The following is an 18,717-nucleotide window of genomic DNA, read 5'->3' as shown; positions in this document are numbered from 1 at the left end:
GGCAGTCACTGGTACCTCTCCTGCTGGCTCAGGAGGCAGCTCTTCTCCCCAGAGGAGTTAAGGAGTGGGAAAGAACAATACTAAGTGGGATTGACAGAGAGAAGGGCAGAGAAATTCTGTGGGCTATTCCAGACCATACATTTTTGGATGTGCTTCTGATGGTGTTTTCATGCTCACTGTGGTGTGACACAGGCCCCTGGGTCCAAACAAGGGCCTATGTGCATTTGGTCAGCCTGGGACTGAGTCCGGTGGGGCCGAGACTGGGGGTGAACCTGCTTCTGGGCTTCAGCATTCAGTGAGAGGATCAAAAAGGTGCAGACAAACACTGCAGGGATCCCTTCGTGTGTAGCTGCTCAGAACTTCTATGGCCCACATTGTAATCCTATTCTCAGTGCCAAATAGCAGCCCCTCCGATGGAAGGGCTCTCTGGTCCAACTCCAAAGGAGTGCTGGGCATTTGCTTGGGGCTGCAGAGAGATGCATGGTATCAAGGTCTAACCCAGGTCAGTCCCAAGTCACAGAAGTCTCAGGATGTCACATTAAACCCAGTGGCTCTGCGACTGGGATTCTGACATCTCAGTGGGTCACTGCCCCTCAACTCTCCCATGCTTTTCCTGGATCTGGCACACACTTAGTCTGTCTGTTGTGTCCCCAGCCTCTCAGCTGCTCTTTTCTCCTCCTCGTCTATGCCAGAGAAGTAAACATAGACGGTCACCTCCTCATCTGATGCCAGGTGGTACTTGAGGACTTCCTGAACACTTGGCTTTTCTTCAGCCAGTTTCTCACCACTCACTCTGCTCCTTCTTCCTAACTGGAAGCAATGAGCCTGACTGAACCCTTGGCTGCATTTCAGTTCTCTGCTGAACCTGCAAGACAATGCAATGAAGTTTTTAGCCCCACTTCCAGGCACACTCAGAGGCTCTGAACATGCACCACTAGAGCAGCCAGCACCTGCAGGACCTGTGCTGTCACCAGACCCCTGGGTCTGGCCTGGCCTCAGGCACCCCACGCAGGGATACTGCAACTGTAGCTGGAGAACCAGGAGAGTCACTGCAGCATCCCCAAGGCTATGTCACAGCCTCACCAGGATTCACTACTGTTTCCCACTGGCACTTACCTCTCAGTCTGAGATATCTTGTGGCATCATAAATGAGGGAAAGGAATTGCCACTTGCAGAGCAGGAAACCTGCACTGCACTCAATCTCACGGAAAGACTGGTGATGGGGGTTCAGCATGGCTGGTTGGTTCTTCCTGCAGGGCACAATTGACTGTCTCTCACTGCCGCCTCTGCCGCTTGACTTGAGCCATCCAGTCAGCACTCTTATGCCCTTAAGCTAATATCGTCAATAGTAAGCCTTAACTCCCATAAGCAAATACAGCCAACGGACACACAGGGGGAGCTGGGCCTCCATCAGTGCTCACAAGCTGGGCACCTGCTCCTGCAGCACAAGGCAGTTCTGCAGGAGAATTGGGCTTTCAACCAACTGTTTACATCCACAGAGACAGGGATTCCCCCCAGCTGAAATGCCCTGGGCTGCACAACATGCCCAGAAGAAAGCTCAGCATGCCCAAATCCACACTTGGATATGCAGACTAGGCCAGATGCTGGAGGACTGTATGAGCCAGCTGAATGACATAAGGAAGACCTCCAGTGCTCGGAGGGGCATTAGCTTTCTCATCAGACTGTTCCAGGACTTCCCTATCGTTCCTTTGAGAAAGTTCATTTTAACCCAAATCCTCTGTGCTGCCACTGGAGACCGTCTCCCATCTCCTGTGGGAATCAGGGCTAAGAAGCCAACATACTCACTCTGGAAGAATGACATGACCAGAATGGGTCTGAAAATGAGCAGCTTTGCTGCCTGAGAGGACTGAATCCCTCATCTCTGGAACCTGCAAAGGCGAGAGACACATGTGAGATGATGCCAAGAAAATTATCTCAGTGCTCACAAGAGCAGCAAACATTTCCACTGCTCAGAGAAGAAGCTGCCTCTCCGAAATGCTGAAACAAAGAACTCTGTTCCTCACAGCAGCCCCTCAGTTATACAGCCTAGCAGCTGGAGGGGAATACATGAGAAAGGGGAATAACCCTGTCAGGCTTTTTGCAAGGCTCAGAATCCAGAGACTCAGCCCGGAGACCAGGTGCTTCCTAATGCAGCAGTTGATGGAGGCAAGCACAGGAGAAGGCATTTCACTGGCTGGGGTTCCTGGCTGCTGCATTTTTCCTGCTGCCTTGAGTTGATGCCTCCTGAGCTGAGAACAAAGGGCTCAGACATGGGGTTAACCCCACAGTCTCTCCTAACATTCAGACAGCTGCCTTTGCAGCATGGAGGAACAGAGTGACACAGCCCTTCCTTTCCCTTTACACAGCAGCTAACAACTGTGAGGGCCAAATCTCTGGTGTGTGTTCAAGGGGTAGCTGAGGGTCCTGCTCTGGGACCCACTGGAACAAAAGCTGGAAAAATGGTCCTGGCCCAGAGAATGGCCTGAAAAAATGCCACAGACTAAGACAGAAGGAAGAGACAGAGCTGGGAACCAGCTACAGCCTGCTTGCATCTCTGGCTTAGCCCTTGAGGGGCTGAGCTCAGACTGCTTTCACATCTCACCTTTCCAGCTGCCCCTGAAAGCCCAGGCTGAAGGACAGGCCTGCACTTGAGACCTGGGGAGGGCATTGGGCTGGAAGGATTCTCTCTGTGACTCAGTGTGGCCACCACTAGCAGCACGTGGGTGCACACCTCATGGCAAAACACACAATAGGTGTGATCTCTTCTTTGAATTTTTCCATGAGCACGTGGGAACAGGATCCTGGGTTGGAGGGGACCTTGGTTTGACCCAGTAGAGAAAGTCCCGGGGTCTTCTATGTCACCAAGTCCTCTGAACGCTAGAGAAGAACAGTCCAGGAAGCTGGCATTACTCTAGGCCAGGACCATCCCCATGACCAGAGAGGTCATGGCAGGCCAACAGAAGTGCATTCACTTGTACTTTGCTAGGATTTCAAAAGCACGAGAAGCAGAACTGGAGAAATGGAAACTTACCTCAAGAAGAGCTTCTACCAGCTGTTCAGTCCCATTTAGCCTCTGCAGAAAGTCTCTGTAAAATCTCGCTTGCACGTCTTTTCCTTTAATAACAAGCATGCCAATGTCCTTCAGAACAAGGGCAACATTCTTGCCACTCTCGAGGCAGCGAGAGTTAAGACGCATGGTCTCTTCTGTGCAGGCCTCCACTGTTTGCCAAGGAACGGAGATATCAGAGGCTACGTGAGCATACTTCAGGGGCTCTTTTTCCTTACGACCTAGGAAGCAACACAAGAAGAATGAAGTCACTAACAGAGCAGTTCAGCAGGCTAAAAGAGAATGTCAGCAGCTTTGAGGTCTTCAAGCAAGAAACTGCTACTGGCCTGTCTTCTTTAACATTTGGTAAAGCTCCTGTGGGAAGCTGATATCATCCCTCCCTATGAGAAGTTCAAAGCACTCTGCAACTGATGTGCCGAGTGCACAGCAAGGTTTTCTTGCGTACAGAGATGGGAAGGTCCTAGCAATCTGGAATGAACCTGAGACACAGCGGTAGGACAAGGAGAGGAGAAAGGCAGAGAGTTCCCATGATGGGGAAGTGGGTACCAGGTCACGGTACTTGTGCCCACACTCAGTGCATTACACAAGCACTGCACTACACCCCTTCAGATCCTTCAGGCCATCCCCAGCACCCTCAGACATGCACAGCAAACATGCCTGCTTTGGGTGCCAGAGGCCTGTCCCTGAAAGGGGCCAGACTCATGTTGCCCTAAGAGAGAAGATGGAATCCTTTGAAAGGAAAGACCCACTCCAAACGCAGCTCTGAGCTCCTCTGCCCCACAGGCATCACCGATGTCCACTACATCTGCAGGGCTGGCAGCGCTTACCAGCAGTCACAGCAAAGCTGGCCTCTGATGGGTTTTCATCCTCACTATGGTCCCCATCTCTCTTTCAAGGCTCTCTACATCTGGCTCACTTCTAAGTAGAAGGAGAATGCAAGGAGCAGTATGAATGCTGGTGTTTTCCTGTACAAGGTCTGGTGTGGCAATAAACATGGACCAAGGATTTTAACTAGATCTGAGTGGAAGAGGCAGCCCCAGTACACTGGGCATGTTGCCAGCTGTTACAGCAAGTCAGAGAGAGAGGGAGTATAATTGTGTTGTGCATTATGATCTCATGGTAATAATAATAAAGAGAAATGGAACTGTTCACAGGACCTGGTGGAGGAATTCTAAATGTCTAACAGTCACATCTGAACAGCACTTGTGCACATCCCAAAGATGTCCCAAGGGGAAGCAAAAGTGCCAGGCTGTCTTCTTACCAGCAACATAGGCCTTATCATTGGGGAGGCCGTGAACCTCTGCAATATTCTTTGAAAGGTGGAAAACAGGTCTGCGAACAATCAGAAGGCCACGCTTCCCACCAACAACTTGTCCAGTTACAACACCGAAGGTCCCAAGCTGAATAATTCGGAGTCCCTGAAAACAGGAAGGAAGAGAAGAATTATGAGACTGTTAGGTGGACAGGCTGATGATCTGTCAGCACATGATGATGGTGCTCTGTGCCCTGCCCACTCCTGCTGTACTGCAAAGCTTTGGAGAAGCCTTGGAGAAGCTCTTTGGAAGAACTTTCCAGGCCTGGGGGGCAGACCCACCTGGTTCAGCATCAGCTGCCTTACAGCATAGTCAGACACACCTCTCCAGGTAGCAAGGGTCTCTGGAAAGTAAGTGAAAGACACGTCATGCTCTGAGTGGGCCAGCTCACAACCATTCAGCCCATGCCTAATGCAGGAGATGACAAGTGCAAGCGTATTCAAACAGCATCCCCCTCCCCAAACATACCCCATCCCTGACAGGAGCTGCAGAGCTGAGGTGGGGCCTGCCTTGATGTGGACCCAGGAGGGGTGTGGATCTCAAACAGAGGCATTAGGGCATGGAGATCCTGCCACGGGACATCCACAATGTGTGCCTGAGCTCAAAGCCTGCTCTGCCACTCTGGAGGTACAAGGAGATCCAGTGGGAAGGAGCAGGAGGCAGTGGCCAGACTCCCAGACAGGAAGCCACTGGGAGCTGAGGAAAAGTCCAAGGATTCATTTCTAAGCCATGTGTTTCTGGCAGCTTCTCCAGAGCCCAGCAGGAGCTGCACGGCCCCTCAGCCTTCTTCAGACAGCTCTCCTTTCCTGCCACATGCAGCTGTCACAGGGTGACCCCCTCCCTAGGGATTTTGGCAATGGATTTCCACTCAGCAAGAGCACGGTGCCATGCCCAGGGCAGTCTGGGCACTCGGGGCATCCCCCGGGTTTCCCCTGCGGGGCCAGGCATCTCCCACTGCTGCCAACAGCCCCACCACATGTCTGCCAAGAGCCCGGGACTGTCACTAGGCGCTGGGCACCCTGGGCCCAGGCAGGGTGAGGAACCGCTCTGCCCCGGGTGGGCACAGGGCCAGCCCCGCCAAGGGCTGGGCACCCTGGGCCGGAGGGACTTGCTGTGGCTGCCACACGCTGGCTCCAGTGGCCCGTCCCTGCCCAGGGCGGTGGTAGCAGTTGGCTGGGGCCGGTTCAGGCCGGGCTGGGTCAGTGTGACATGGCGCTGTGTGGGGCTGGGGTGCGGGACGGGGCTGGGCCGGGGCGTTGCTGCTGTGGTGGCAGCACCAAAGGTCGGGGCAGAGATAAATACTGCGTCACGTCAGTGCAGCCAGTTAGGCTCTTCAGGGGAGCAGCTTCGGCCTTAGGCTTCACACATCAGTGCACGGTTGGGACTTTGCGGTTAGGGATCTTAGGGAACTCTTTTGGGTGATGGCTGAATGCTGGGCTTTGTGTTTCTGCTGAGGATTTTGGGATGGGCTCCATTTGTGGCCTTGGGGTTTGGTGGGGGTGGGGGGTGAGGCCTAGAGCCAGGTCTAGCATTGAAGGCAAGCGATGAGGGCTAGGGATTAGCCTCAGACACAGGGTCAGAATGAGTGTTAGAGGGGTAAGGATTGAGGCTGCAGAGAAGCAGTTTGGTTTGGCCTTAGCGACTAGAGGAGGGGAAGGAGGGAAGGCCAAAGGGTAGGGCTTCTGGTACGTGGTTAGGCTTAGGGTAGGGGCCTGCCAGAGGTGCTCTCGCAGCCCCTGTACCAGCGGCATCCCCATTACCTGAAGACCCCTGACCTCCCCAACACATGTGCTGTCTCTTGGCCGACAGCTCTTTATCCTTCATGTGCTCCCACGCCCGCCTCCAGCTTCTGGCTGGTCAGCTGAGGGGATGCAGAAGACCTCCTCATCAGCACCCAAGCGCTGTCCAGCACACCTGCCTCTGCCTCTGGCCTCCCCCACCCTCCCTGCCCTCCTGGGCTGACCCCGCCCTCCCCTTGAGCACCTCACAATGCCAGCCTGCTGCTCCTCACCAATCAGCTTGCTGCAGCACAAGTGACCTCACAACCTACAGCCCCGCCCTGACACCTCCACCTGCAGCTCCCCCTGCCCTGCCTCCGCCCTCTGCTCTCAGCTCCATGCGCTTCCACTGCAAGATTAAACCCCAAAGGCTTTGCCCTGCCTCTGCTTCACAAGCCCCAAACGCCTTGGAGCTAGGCTTCCAAGATGGTTGGACAGTTAGAGTCTTCAGGGGAGCAGCTTCGGCCTTCGGCTTGAGGCATGAGCGGGAGGTTTGTGCTTTGCAGTTTGTGGGCTTAGGGAACTCTTTAGGGTGATGGCTGAGTGCTGGGCTTTGTGTAACACAGGTGGTGGAGGAGGCAACAAGGAGAGGTGTGCTGCTGGACCTCGTACTAACAAAGAAAGAAGGACTGGTGGAAGATGTGAAGGTCGGGGGCAGCCTTGGCTGCAGTGACCATGAGATGGTGGAGTTCAGGATCCTGTGAGGAGGAGGCAGGGCGCCGAGTAGGATCGCACCCCTGGACTTCAGGAGAGCAAACTTTGGCCTCTTCAGGGACCTGCTTGGAGGAATCCCATGGGTTAGGACCCTAGAAGGACGGGGCGTTCAAGAGAGCTGGTTAATATTCAAACATCACTTCCTCCAGGCTCAAGAGCGGTGCGTCCCTATGAGTAGGAAGTCAAGCAAAGGAGGCAGGAGACCTGCATGGATGAGCAAGGAGCTCCTGGCAAAAGTCAACCAGAAGAAGGAAGTATACAGAAAGTGGAAAGGGGGACAGGCCACTTGGGAGGAATATAGGAACATTGTCAGAGTATGCAGGGATGTGACGAGGAAGGCTAAGGCCTGTTTGGAATTAAATCTGGCGAGAGATGTCAAGGACAGCAAGAAGGGCTTCTTCAAATACGTCAGTAGCAAAAGGAAGACTAGGGAAAATGTGGGCCCGCTGCTGAATGGGGCGGGAGCCCTGGTGATGAAGGATGCAGAGAAGGCAGAGTTACTGAATGCCTTCTTTTACTGCTCAGGTCAGCCCTCAGGAACCCCAGACCCTGGAGGCAAGAGAGAAAGTCTGGAGAAAGGAAGACTTTCCCTTGGTGGAGGAGGATCGGGTTAGAGATCATTTAAGCAAACTTGACACCCACAAATCCATGGGCCCTGATGGGATGCACCCACGAGTGCTGAGGGAGCTGGCGGACGTTATTGCTAAGCCACTCTCCGTCGTCTTTGAAAGGTCATGGCGAACAGGAGAGGTGTCTGAGGACTGGAAGAAAGCCAATGTCACCGCAGTCTTCAAAAAGGGCAAGAAGGAGGACCCAGGAAGCTACAGGCCAGTCAGCCTCACCTCCATCCCTGGAAAGCTGATGCAGCAGCTCATTCTGGAGGCCACGTCCAAGCATGTGGAGGAAAAGAAGGTGATCAGGAGTAGTCAGCATGGCTTCACCAAGGGGAAATCATGCTGAACCAATCTGATAGCCTTCTCTGATGGGATGACTGGCTGGGTAGATGAGGGGAGAGCAGTGGATGTTGTCTCCCTTGACTTCAGCAAGGCTTTTGACACTGTCTCCCATAACATCCTCATAGGGAAGCTCAGGAAGTATGGGTTAGATGAGTGGCCAGTGAGGTGGATTGTGAACTGGCTGAATGGCAGAGCTCAGAGGGTTGTGATCAGTGGCGCAGAGTCCAGTTGGAGGTCTGTAGCTACTGGTCTACCTCAGGGGTCTGTACTGGGTCCAACCTTGTTCAACTTCTTCATCAATGACCTGAATGAAGGAACAAAGTGCACCCTCAGCAAGTTTGCTGATGATACCAAACTGGGAGGAGCGCCTGATACACCAGAGAGCTGTGCTGCCATTCAGAGGGACCTGGACAGGCTGGAGAGGTGGGCAGAGAGGAACCTCAAGATGTTAAACAAAGGCAAGTGCAGAGTCCTGCACCTAGGGAGGAATAACCCCACGCACCAGGACAGGTTGGGGGCTGACCTGCTGGAAAGCACCTCTGCACAGAAGCACCTGGGAGTGCTGGTGGACACCAAGTTAAGCATGAGGCAGCAATGTGCCCTTGTGGCCAAGAAGGCCAATGATATCCTGGGGTGCATTAGGAAGAGTGTTGCCAGCCGGTCGAGGGAGGTGATCCTTCCCCTCTACTCAGCCCTGGTGAGGCCACACCTGGAGTAGTGTGTCCAGTGCTGGGCTCCTCAATACAAGAGAGATGTGGAGCTACTGGAGCCAGTCCAGCAAAGGGCCATTAAGATGATTAAAGGACTGAAGCATCTCTCCTATGAGGAAAGGCTGAGAGAGCTGGGCCTGATCAGCCTGGAGAAGAGAAGGCTGAGGGGGGATCTTATCAATGTGTATAAGTATCCGAAGGGAGGGTATAAAGAGGGTGCTTTAAATAAGATATCCTTACTGTGAGGGTAGCAGAGCACTGGTACAGGCTGCCCAGAGAGGTTTTGGAGTCTCCTTCCTCAGACATATTCAAAAGCCGTCTGGACAAGGTCCTGAGCTATGTACTCTAGGTGACCCTGCTTGAGCAGGGGGGTTGGACTGGATGATCTCCAGAGGTCCCTTCCAACCTCAGACATTCTGTGATTCTGTAAAGCGGCCACTGGGGAAGTGAGCCCTGGAGGAAGTGAGGAAGTGAGCCCTAGGGTAAAATCTGGGTGACGAGCAAGTAAAGCGTTAACAGGACTGAAGAAGTTCGCCAGCTGATAAGTGCAAGGCCGTGGGATAGACACAGCACAAACTTCAGGGAGGGAGGAAGTGATACGGAGGTACTGCGGTCTTCCCTCACTAGCACAGACTTTTCAAGCAGAAAAAGAAGAAACAGTCCTGTGATTGGCCTGGCTGTGCAAGGCACATGGCTTGGACGTTGATTGTGGGGTCACTGCTGCCTGAGTACCTGATAGGCCAGGAAAACTAAAGGTTCTCTCAGATAGTGCTGCTCTTTGGAAGAAGTTATTTCAGCTAAATTAGAAGCACATTTACATTATTTTGCTGACAGAAATACATTATTTTTACAAAAAGAATAAATTAAACGAATTCTTACTTCTTCTGCATCACTGAAAACCTCAAGATCTTCCATCACCTTCATGTCATCCACAGCTTTGTAATACTGCTTCTGCACAACTAATGCAAAGTTGCACATGTCACAGCAATGAAAAGCAAGTGTGGAAAAAGGGTTGAAAGAATAAATAGAAGCAATAGGACATCTTCATATGGAATGCACACAACAACAGAGTCGCATTCTCACTTATGCAGGTTCTTAAAAACTAAGGAAATACTAGTTCAAATGTTCACTCTTTATAGAGAGATTGAAGAATAAGTGTTTGAGAATTTGCAACCGCACACTCTAGTTAGGTTCATTTTCCCTCCTGCTGAGGGCACTGAAAAATCCACTTCTGTAGAAGAAACAGAGAAATTCTGAAGATCATAGTAAGATATTAGGAAGAAAATATGGCAGATTTTAACAGTACTTGGACTGCTCTGCATGATAGTAATGTCATTTGCAGCTAACTGCTTTCCTCACATACAAAGACTCTCTATTCTTCTCTTAACTGGGGTGTAAAGTTTCTTCCATGACTACCTACGTTAGACAGGCCACCCCACTATTGTTACACTGCAAATCTCCTAGGAAACAATGCCAGCTTGGGCTGCCCAAAGGGCCCCTTGAGAATTAAGCCCCAGACAGGAATGCAGAAATGTTACAACTACTTCAGCTGGTCTGCAGTCCAGTCCCTTCTTCTTCAGTGTCCTAACTCCACCAGGGTACGAAGAACATTTCAACTTTTGAAAGCACGGAACAAAAACTGATTAATACTGAAGGAGTTTCTCGTACTGAGACAATTCCTGAGGAGCACAAATCTGCTGAAAGTCACAAGGGGAAGCACCACAGAGGCCATCGACACAAGAGGCTCTAGTATGAAGGTCTTTCATCAAAGGATAATCCAACATCCAAGACAGCAATAGCAAGTCAAACATGAGCTGTGTCACAGTCTTTCGATGGGAAGCGCCTTTACAACTCTTCCTCTCACATGCACTCTCAGTCTGGGAAGACTTAAACAGCCCTGGCTATCTACCAAACCAGTCAAACCAGCTTGGCTGCACAATCCCAAGGAATACAAGTACAATTCAGAAATCAACAGACATGTTAACACTAGTGTTACCAAAAGGCCCAGACAAGAAGGAGTCTCAAAGCGGGGGGGAAAGGAGGAACTGTTACCAGCTTGAACAAGAAGGAGTCTCAACAGGAGCCTCAGACAAACATACCCAAGGACATCGGTGCAGCTGGGACTGATACATCCCGAGAAACTACAGATAAACCAGCAGAAGCCAGTGGGAACCAAGGTTAAGAACAAGAGAGCTTTTCTCCAACAAGGAAGCAGGCCAAGTTGAGACCATGTATGGAAAAGTAGAGCAAAGTTCATGGCAAGACTCTGAGTGACACCTTTTCTGACACCACCAGAGACCCCCAGAGACTCAGACCGCATGCGTAATGATTATGTAAATGTAGTAATTAGTTCTAGGAAATAGAATGAATATGTATAATCATTCCTGGAAATTTAATGCATATGCATAGGATAGAGCAATATAAACTTTAGATGATGCGACACACGGTGTGCACATTGGGTGAAGCTATCCCCCGTGTACCCGGTGCTGTAATAAAGAGAACGCCTGCTTCTTAATGCTACATTGGTGTTAAGGAGGTTTTTCTCCCGATTTCGGTGACACTAGTTACAGGAGAGAGCTTTGTAGGCAGAGGAAGAGTAGATTGCTATCTGAGCAAGGAACAAAGGTTCTAGCACCACAGCCGACAAGGAAATAGTAACAGGGACGCAAATGTGCTGCTGGGGAACAAAGGTTCCAAAATTCCAAGTTTCGCAACCCCAACAGCACCGTATTATGGAGAGATCCTGTATCCCCACAGTTATTACAAGGACATAGTACACAGTGAGGAGGATATAGAGAATTCTCAGCCCTCCCACTGAATACCTTTCCCTCGTGTTGCCAGGAAGCACAATACCTCTTTTTCTTTTCAAAAGGAGGAGAAAGGCCCTAGTCCCTCTCACGGCATTGTACACAGGCTTGCTAAGAAGGATTCTTTTAGTCACTCTGCAAGTTTTTGCAGAGAAAAGCCTGTAAACTACAAGAAAGATTCAGGACTCAGGTGTGGTGGGTACCTTATAGACACAGGTCTACGTGTAGGTGCCTTTCCAAACTTGGTAACATTTTGAGGACTCAGCAGTAAGATCTCAAAGACCAAAGTGGGAGAGAGATCTGAAAAGAGTGGGGAAAAGATGCAGGATTTGCACACAAGCTGAAGACTTGCACTGAATAGACTGATGCCAGTTCTAAGATACTGACATGCTCATATTCCCTGAAGACTTTTAGAGGTAGATCGAGCATGACATAGCTCATTATGCTGCTGTTACACTTCCTTTTCCAGTTAGAAGTTTAGCAGAGATTGGATGTAGAGAAATACACTCCCTTGTAAGGTGTCCATACTTCCAGGCTTTTGTCAGGGCTAGAGTCAGAAGAGGGTGGGATGGTTTTTCTCATTGATCTTACACAATGTCTAGTGAAACATTCAGTTTTGCCAGGAGAAAATTCTGAAGGAAATAAGCAAACATGAAGGTAACTCTCTGAACCATGTATGTTCTGCTTAGAAGGAAATTCTGCCTTACCTATGCATTTTGATTGCAGAACTCTCCTGGCTTCTTAGTGGGGCAACTGTCAGCAGGAAAACTTGGATTTACTTCTGAGCCTAGAGGTAGCCTTCAGGAAGAACTCACAAAGGAAAATCTTTCAAAGCTGAACCTCCCCCACCCCAGTCTTCTTGCAGGCAAATTATAGTCTTTGGAAAAGTTATTGCAGCAAAGTCTTTCACATAGCTTAGGGGTTCCTGAAAAAAGTGACCTTTTCCTTCCAAATAATTGGTTCACAAAAAAAAGCTTACCTCATGTGTCCCAGAATTAAATTCTCCATAGAAGACTTTTTTCCCCTTGCTCTCTCCCCCTTTTATGGCTGCGTTTGGAAGGATCTAGACGGACTCCCTTTAGAAGCACTGCATTTATCCAAAAGAAACCAACAGTCAACATAAGACTCCAACTTGCCACACCAAACTTTCCTTCTCATAACATTTAAAGGAAGCTGGTAGCAAAGTCTCACATACCTTGCTACATATACCTAGGATGAGCTCTCACCAGCTACAAAGAAATGGGTAGGGAGACTCATTCTCTCCAAGGCTTAGAGCACTTTTGTTTGTTCCTGTTCATCTCATTCACACTGCTGTTTGCACAAGAAGGATGAGGGCTATCACTTGTACAATGTGAGGAAAGACACGGTGACTTGGAGAACTGCAGCTTGTCCAGTTTACAAAGTGAAGTTTCATTAAGAGCATGCCAGACTTCAGAAGCCTCTTCAGCCTTGTTTGCTTTTCGAAGTGTATTTAGCTGCAGTTCAGTTTCTGACCGGACTTTTCAATCTGCAGTGCAATGCACCGAGTTACTAGCTGGTCCAAGCATGTCTTGCTGAAGCAGGCAGCTCTTCCTCTCCTTCCTGGTTTGTGATAGGTTATGGGACTACAGGCTAATCTCCACAAACACAGAGGAGCAGAGGAACAATGACAGGCAGAAGAACCCCCCCATAACCTCATCAGAACCAACGGAGCACCTGAACCCGGCTCCTCAACCCCTTGTCCTGGTGTGACACCCACTGCATGAGTCAATGGTCTCCCTGCACCACCTTGCAGACCCTCTTGCAGGGGATTACTGCCTGCAGAGTGTGGGACTCAATAGGGGACGCCAGGAAGAACATTTTGCAGTTGAGGGAGACTTATTACGGGATGTTTTGGGGAAGGACCAAAGATGGTGAACGGGAGGGAAAAAACTGGCTTAGGGAAGAAGCAATGTGGAGAAACAGAGGGCAAAGGGGATAAAAGGTGCCAGTTGCTTGTGAACAGGTGCCTGGTGAGTCAGCTTGTCTGGCCATGTCTGTGCCTGGTAACTGCAGCCCGTCCTGTCTTCTCTTGACTCCCTTTTCAGCTCTTCCCCGGGCTGAGGGGCTCTCTACTCTGTGTGCATGTGTGTGAATGGAGGTTACAGTGCCACCACTGGAGAAGGGTCCAGCGGTCATGGGGCCTGTGAGCTGAGGGTGCCAGCAACCTCAGGGACCGTGGGGTCTGGGGTCAGCTACTGGAAAGGCCCCTGGCTGGGAGCAGCCAGCAGAGAGACCCTTTTCCCAGGTGTGTCCCTGTGCGTGCGAGTCAGGGCCCTGAGGGCACAGACAGGCCTTAACGACCCTGAGCAGCCTCTCCCAGGGCCTCCCCCCACACCCTCTCCCCGAGGCCCTGGGACGCCCGACGCCCTGCGCAGCCGCCTCTAAGATGGCGCCATCCTGCCGGGCGGGGGAGGGGGCTGATGGCCACCTCTCCTGGCTGAAAGGTTGCCATGGCACCGCCCCAGTGCAGCCCTCCTGTTGGCTGGCAAGAGGAACAGGGTGGGGCTCCCTTGGACTGATGGCACTGTCAGCCAATCAGAGTCCAGCAGGGAGGGGAGGAAGCAGGGGGGCCTGGGTGGGGGAGAGAGGAGAGAGAAGAGGTAGAGAGAGTGAGGGGGAGAGAAGAGAGGGAGAAAAACGCGTGAAAGAGAGACAGGAGAGAGGAGAGGGAGAGAAGGGGAGAGGAGAGCAGAGGAGTGGGAGAGAAGGGCAGAGCTGCGCAGCAGCAGCGCCCCGTGGCCCCACGAGGACGGTCGCTCGGGGCAGGGCGCAAACAGCCCCCTCAGGCAGCGGCGTCAGGACAGAGGCAGCTCCCCGCGCCAGCAGCCGGCAGGGCAGCTTCCTCTGCAGCCAGGCCTGTGCCCGGAGCAGAGCTCTGCGCTGCTCTGCAGTGACCCCCGGGGAGAGGGAGGCCGTGCCCTGAACCGCGGCAGGTCCCTGGGGGGCCGGTGGGGAAGAAGAGAGGGAGGAAAGGAGGGGAGAGAGAGAGGGTGTGAGTGGGTTTGGTGGGGCTGCGGGTGCGTTCAAATGCCAGTGGGTGCCCTCACGCCAGGGTAAGGGCAGTGCTGCTGGCAACAGGGCTGCTTTCCTCCAGGGAGCCACCTGCTTTCCTCCAGGAAGGTCAAAGCATAAAATAGGACAATGCCTTTTCTGCTTGATGTGTAGAGGATTTGCTGGGTTTGTTCATCATTTGGGAAGGAACCAGACTTCTGAGCTGAGGGCTGGCTTCTTGCTCTGACTCAGACATGAGGCCCTGCTGTCTTCAGCTTCATGATCGCTGCTCCCATGCAGTTGTCCGGTTAGAAAAATGTCGCCAGTCATTACTTGCAGGTTGATATCCAATTCCGAGGTATCACAGAGGAGGTGCGGGTACTACATAGGCTGAAGCTAATCTTCTGTTGGGGCAGTAACTGGTACCTACTGGGTGTTTTGCTGCACTATGAACATTATGAGGCCACGAGGTGAATCAGGGAGGCCGTTCAGGAGCTGACTCAGCCTTGGGGGAGGGCAGGGGGAGCTGCAGGTGGCAATAGCCGTGTGGCCGGGGTGCGGGCAGTGAGGTCATGACTATTGTATGAGAGCTATGCCAGAAAATCACCAATGTCAAGTCAACTCTTTGTCAGTAGCTGATAAGCCAGCAGGAGGCTCACGACTCCACTACTGATTCTGAGGTCACTTCTGCCTGAGAACCTGATAGGTCAGCAGGAGGAACAAGGCTTGGATATTGATGGTGAGGTCACTTCTGATGGATGAACTGATTGGATAGCAGCAGAGCTGTGGCTGGAAAGGTGAATGTGAGGTCACTTCTACCCTTAGCTCTTGGTAGGGCAGCAGCGGGTACATGGCTGGGATATATGCTTTTGAGATCACTTCTGCCTGAGCAGCTGATAAGCAGGATTTGGCTCCTGGCTGGGGAAGTTGCAGTGAGGTAACTTCCATCTCAGATTCTTACAGGCCAGGAAGAAGCACATAGGTGTGAAGGTGACTGTGGGGCCAGCTCTTTCTGAGTACCTGACAGGCCAGCAGCTTGCACATGGCTGGGAATTGCCTTGGAGGTCACTCCTGTCCTAGCAGCATCTAGGCCTGCAACAGGCACATGGCTGTAAACGTCACAGTGAGGTCCCTTCTGTGTGAGGAGCGGATAGGCCAGCAGCATGTTCATGGCTGGAAAAGTTCTTTTGCAGAAACTTCTGTCTCTGAAGTGCACAGGTCAACAGAAGGCATATGGTGGATGTAAGCATTTGTGGGGTCAGTTCTGTCGGAGACAAAAGGCTTGGATGTCTTCTGTGAGGACACTTCTGTCAGAGAAGCTCATCGGGCAGCAGCATGCACATGAATTTATTCCATTCCGTTATCATTTAGTACTGGTACCTTTAAAATGTGGATGTTGTCCTCTGGCAATTGTGGACATTGAGTGTGACTTTGTACTTCTTTCAGACTAGAAGGCTGAAGCCTGCCAGGGAGCCAGCAAGACTTTCATAGGCCACTAAATGAGTCCGGAGCTGGTGTGAGCAGTGGCGTTAGTAATCTCTGATTTCCAGGCTGCATGTGCTGTAGAAATTCCACCTGTCCAATGGCAGGGAGCTTGTTAGATTTTCCTGCAGGGTCTGTACTGGGTCTCTGTTCTTCATGTGTACACTTGCTTGAATATCACCTTTGGGACAGTAACATGTCCAATGCTCTGTCTGAGTATGTTCTGCCTGGAGAATGGGTGCAAAGGCTCTTGGAGGAGACGGAGGTAATGTCAGCGCCAAAAAAAGGCCTGGGAAAAATGCGCACAGAGGCCTCTTTTTGGCAGCAGATTAGGCACAAGGGAGAGGAGAGCTTCGTCCTTGGGAAGCCCCTTGGGAGCACTTCCTGAGATTCCTTGAGGTGGGAACTGAACATGAGCAGGGCTGAAAATGGATGTTCTGAGCAAGTGCATTTTCAAAGCCGTTGGGGGAACAAAAGCAACTTCAAGGGATAGAGAATGGCCCTTGTTGTGTTTTCAGGCCCTTGGGGGGGGCCTGACTGCTTCCATGTCTAGTCCTGTCCCCTCTGTGTCCCCAGTGCGCCATGCTAATGCAGCAGTGCCCTCAGAATGAAGATCCAAGCCATGTGCCTTCTACTGGCCTCTCAGGTACTGCGGGAGCAGGGACCTAGCAGTCAGCTTGCATGCAAGCCTTGTGGCTGCTCCTGGCCTATCAGGCACTCAGGAAGAAGTGATCTCACAGTCAACAACCAAGCCATGTGCTTGCTGCTTGCCTATCAGGTGCTGAGGCATAACTGACCTCACATTGAAGATCCAAGGCCTGTGTCTGCTGCTGGCCTATCAAGGGATGTGGGAGAAGTGATATCAGAATCAACATCCAAGGCCTGTGTCTGCTGCTGGCCTGTGAGCTCTTCAGGGAGTAGTGACCTGACAACCAGCGTTCAAGCCATGTGCCTGCTGCTGGCCTGTCAGTTACTCTAGCAGGAATGCCCTCAAAAGCACGTGTCGCAGCCATGTGCCTGCTGCTGGCCCATCAGGCCCTATGGAACCAGTGACTTCACAATCAATATCCAAGCCACGTGCCTGTTGGGAAAGGAAGGGACGGGAAGGTAAATAAGTTAAATGCCAAGTGCTCCTGAGAGGCTAAGGCCAGCATCCCATTAAAGGGGAAAATAATACGGTAATGTGAAGAAAGCAAGCCACAATACTATTCAAAGAGCCTAATACAATGTCCCCAAATTCTTCAGCAGAAATCCACTCATTAAGTGGAAAAGGAAAACACATAACTGTATGAGAAAGTGTAATGGCATTGAAATGTATAAAGGTGTGCAATAGCAGAATGGTGTGATAGTGTGAGATGCAGCATTCCTAAGGAGAAATCTGCATTGAAATGTGTGTGCTGTTTTGCATAAATGGTGGTGTGCAATGAAAGGGCAGTTAGAGAGAGATGGAGAGGTGGCGAGTGCCAGTGGCCGTGGGCTGCGAAGGTGCTGTGAGCTGTGAGCACTGGGACCCTGCTGCACAGGGGACACCCATGCCCCTGCCTGGGCCTGAATCCACAAGCCCGGGAGGAGTTTGGTCGCCTGAGGAGAAAAATCCCCCTCCAGGACCTGGGTGCAGCACTTGTGTCTGCAAAGGCAGCAGGAGCAGCCCCTGCAGCCCCATCCCTGGGAGCAGGTTCAGGGCTGGAGCTGGCACAGTGGAGACCTGCTGTGACACTGCCTGGGGCATTGAGCCCAGAGAGAAACCACCGTCTTCCTGGCTCAGGCACTGCTGCAGGGAGAGTGTGGGACAGGGGCTGCTGACGTCACGTGGACTGTGGTTTCTGCACCTGCAGGCAACGCTTTGATCTCCCAATCAGCCCCAGCGAGGGAATAACGGGCCCTTGGGTGAACACCCTGAGAGTAGGGAGGGGTCTGAATGCCTGGGCTTCCCTGTCTGCTGTGAGAGGAGTGAAATGCCCCAGCTCCCTGCTCCCAGCCAAGGCACCCACTGCGGGGCTGTGCGGGAAGGGATCGACAAGCCCATTCTCACGGGAAGGGGCTCTGGCCATGATAACGAGGCCTTTCACCACTGCTGCTGCTCCCAGCACAGTGGGGCTGTAGCAGGGTTGGGGCTGTTTCCTTCCCTTCATGACACTGCCCACCCCAGGGGCAGTCCCAGCTCCATGGTCCCCATGGTACAGGGACAACGGGACACTCACACCTCGGACACTTGGGTACACACAGCGGACGAGATGCCCAAAGCTCCCAGTCCCCACACTGGGGTACAAGGGGCGGCAGAGCCATTTCCCCACCACGATCTGCCCTGTCCCACAGGGGTGGGTCCCATGACGATGCGCCAGTGCAGCGATGTGACATCCGCATCGGAGCCGTCCCTCATATATGGTCATGAACGGCACTGGAGAAGTTCATTGGAGGGCTGGGCTGTGTCAGAAGGGAGATGGCTCCTGATAATGTCTAAAAAGGTGCCTGCTGCTTCGATTGGCTCCTCGTGCAGCTGGGCCAGCACCTGTAGATATATATTGCCCTCCTGCCTTTGTTGTCCCCTGTGAGTCCCCAGGAGCTGTGGCAAGGAGTGGGTTGCAGCAGGGCAGTGCCAGCAGGGCAGGAGGCTGCGGATGGAGGCCGAGGGAGTCCTTGTCCCTTGGGTGCTGTGGCTGCTCCTCTGGGTGCAGCTCTGCAGGGGTAAGTGCCTGCTTCCTTGTCCCACAGCCCTGGGGCCAACGGGCACCAGTGAGGTCACTGGGGTCCCTCTGCAAATGGGGTTCCCTCCCCCAGCCCAAAGAGGCAAGGGGCAGAAGGTGCTCAAGTCCATCCAGCCTGTGCCTTTGCTTTTGCTTCTCTGGGTAGGAGAAGGGTTTTTGTGCTTCCAGGGCTG

At 52.2% G+C, this 18,717-nt stretch overlaps 1 pseudogene; it reads left to right on the top strand.

The window, feature by feature from the left end:
• Window positions 1-18,717, top strand: part of LOC136993989 (antigen WC1.1-like) — a 291,297-nt pseudogene that overhangs the window by 207,290 nt on the left and 65,290 nt on the right.

The sequence above is a fragment of the Apteryx mantelli genome, chromosome 23, assembly GCF_036417845.1.
Source record: "Apteryx mantelli isolate bAptMan1 chromosome 23, bAptMan1.hap1, whole genome shotgun sequence".
In the NCBI taxonomy this organism is placed as follows: domain Eukaryota; kingdom Metazoa; phylum Chordata; class Aves; order Apterygiformes; family Apterygidae; genus Apteryx; species Apteryx mantelli.
Note: the sequence above shows the minus strand (reverse complement) of the source record. Positions and strands in the feature narration are given on the sequence as shown.